A 2,931-nucleotide genomic window follows, 5' to 3' on the forward strand; every position below is an offset into this window, starting at 1 on the left:
CACAAAGGCAAAGGCCTTTATGCAAGCAACTTCCTAATTGTTTCTCTAACTTCACCCCAGCAATCCTCTCAGATAGCTTCCCGATGCATAGATTATAGCAGAAATTACCTACAACAGTGAAAAATGTGTCCCTTCCAGGTCTGTCACTCATGGAAAATCATTCCGAATCTGTGACAATCACGAATATAAATGTGAATGTACGTCTTTTTGGCCGTACCTACCAAAGCTACGTTCTGTGGATATCTATTTAGCCTTGTGGGATAAGTAAGGGGGATTAATCCCACGTCAGGAACATAATTAAATATTAATATTCATTATGAAGATGACGTAATTCTCGATATTAGTTCGGCTGTACAGTAAATAAATATTCATGTTACACAGCTTCAGTTGGTATTATTATATGTATTTAACATAGACAAGCGGCTAGGCACTAGTGTTTTCAAGTATCCTACAAGGTTATACAGTATTTTTTTTAGTCTTTTACTCTCTGATTTCCCATTAGCAACACCACAGGCAGAAACTTTATGCAGATGACACAGTTACACAAATGGATGCTAGTCTTATTGTTATGGCAAATAGTGAATTTATTTAAAAATGTTAACATGTAGTTCAAGGCAACAGATTACCATAGATTTAATAAAAAACTCTCATTGTGTAAAATTCAATACTTCTCACAAAACTCTACAAGTTCTTCATATAGTGCATTAAAATAAAGGAATATATTATAAATTAGCGTTTTAAGTTTGGGGCTAGAAGTAGATCATGATCTGACAAACTTATTTGACCATCTTAGTTCATCTACATTTAAAGCACGAATGATTATGACCTAGGTGACGTAATGAATAAGTAATATATTTTCCAGACATCGATTCACTTATGAGCTGCAGAATACTTTTTTGGGGGATCTCGATTTAAAGGGATAATATTTTCAGAATACTGAAACATGTTACGGCAGTTACATCTGCTGTTGTCCTTAAAGTGTTCTAAGAAGAGAACTTGTAGAAGACTACAATTTTTTACAATTGTTTCACAGTGCATATACTCCTTAATATCCTTTGACGTTACTAATATATTACTCATTTAAAAATAAAGTCGCTGCTAAACACGGTAATTACACTAAAGTTAAATACAATCTCCACAAAACTGTAGGGATTAAATATTATTACATGAAAGTAAGAAGCAAAGGTACATGTAAAATCAGCAACACAATTCAGCTTATGAAATTTGTTGTGAATAATTTAGTGGCTTTGGTGTTGGATAATGTTTTCTACTCTATTGAGGAGTATTTACACAGTGAGTTTTGAAACTCATGTTATAAGTTGCCATGTATTTCATTTTGGCGTTATAAATGAGCAATATTTCTTAAATTTTAGAAATGAAAATCTCTGATATTTCTCTCCATGAGATCATGTAATGTTAGGTTCCGTGGGCACTTTCATAGTGCGACTTCTTGCATTTTGCCCTTGTCAGTAGCTAATACGTAGGTTCGGCTCTTACTCGGCCTGAAAATTTATCCTGCGTGTACAAAAAGTACATATACAAATTTGTGGAGTTATTAGGGAAGATAAAGAAACACTTTTATTTGGGCACAAATGTCACTCGTACACTGTTTATCCCCGCCACAAACTCTTGAAAGGTCTGACTCTGGACTTCGCTTAGGCCAACGTTCACAGTTGTTTTGACGGCTTCGTGTGCAACACTTTGAAACTGGGATTTGATATGCAACAGAATTACTTCTTACTGCTAGGATTGGCAAGTTTCTATGTTGGAACCATAATCGTTGCCTTACTGCTTTATTCACGTCCCTCGATATACAATTACACTATCATTTGTGTAATTTATGTTTTGTTTACATGAAAGTTTCTGCTGATGTCACTGGTTCTTGATGACTGATTACACTGCAACCGAGTTAGACAGCGAACATTTAATTTACGGAGAGGCAAGATGCGACAATCGAAGAGCGAGGGACGGGATTACGGAATTATGTCTTGGTGAAACAGGATCCCTTAACCAGACCGGCGGGTAATTAGTAGACTTCGCAGTGTGGAATCTGTTACAGTGAATTGAGGACAAACCGGCACCAGCATGCGATCCACAACCAAGGAACTAAATGCATGCAGCACCAATGTGCGGAACGTCCTGCACGAGGCGGGCATGCATCTATTCAAGTATAAAATAGTACATGACCTAACAGCTGATGACATTCCTCAGCGCTTGGAATTCAGCTAATGGTATCTACACCAAATTGTAAACATCCCTGACTTACAAAGGTTTGTTTTGCGTACTGACGAGGTTACCTTCACAAGGGTAGGAATATTTAAAAGCTATAATAGCCATATCCAGGAGCAGGAAAAACCTAAGGCAACTCGTGTGTTCCACCATCAACAGAGATTTACCACGAATATGTGGATTGGTCACGTCCATCTGATTGGCGCGCATCTCCTGCCTAAAACGCTCAGTTGGGGAAATTGTCTTGTCTTTCTCCCTGAAGTACTACCGGACATGTCGGAGAATTAGAATTGTATATTAATACGTTCAGCTGCAGAGCGGCGTTGATGTATATCAACGGAGACAGGTGAAAATGTCTGCTCCGACCGGGACTCGAACCCGGGATCTCCTGCTTACATGGCAGATGCTCTATCCATCTGAGCCACCGAGGGCACAGAGGATAGTGAGATTGCAGAGACTATCTCGCGCACGCCTCCCGCGAGACCCACATTCTCACCTTACATGTCCACACACTACATTCGTAGCGTCCCTACCCAACACATTCATTACTCGTGGAAGACATTCTTACCAAGTCCCGTAAGAGTTCGGGTCATATGTGTGCATCCGCACAGAAGAATAAGGTTATGGCCGGTATTGCCAGAACTATATACTTATATGGATATGGTGTCTGTTCTTTCGGACATGTCCGATAGAACAGACACC

At 39.0% G+C, this 2,931-nt stretch overlaps 1 non-coding gene across 1 annotated transcript; it reads right to left on the reverse strand.

Moving 5' to 3' along the window:
* Nucleotides 1-2,586: 2,586 nt before the first annotated feature.
* Nucleotides 2,587-2,661, reverse strand: Trnat-ugu. The gene has a single exon. It is a non-coding gene; the product is annotated as a tRNA-Thr (tRNA).
* Between the last annotated feature and the right edge of the window lie 270 nt (nucleotides 2,662-2,931).

The sequence above is a fragment of the Schistocerca piceifrons genome, chromosome 3 (assembly GCF_021461385.2).
Source record: "Schistocerca piceifrons isolate TAMUIC-IGC-003096 chromosome 3, iqSchPice1.1, whole genome shotgun sequence".
Lineage (NCBI taxonomy): Eukaryota > Metazoa > Arthropoda > Insecta > Orthoptera > Acrididae > Schistocerca > Schistocerca piceifrons.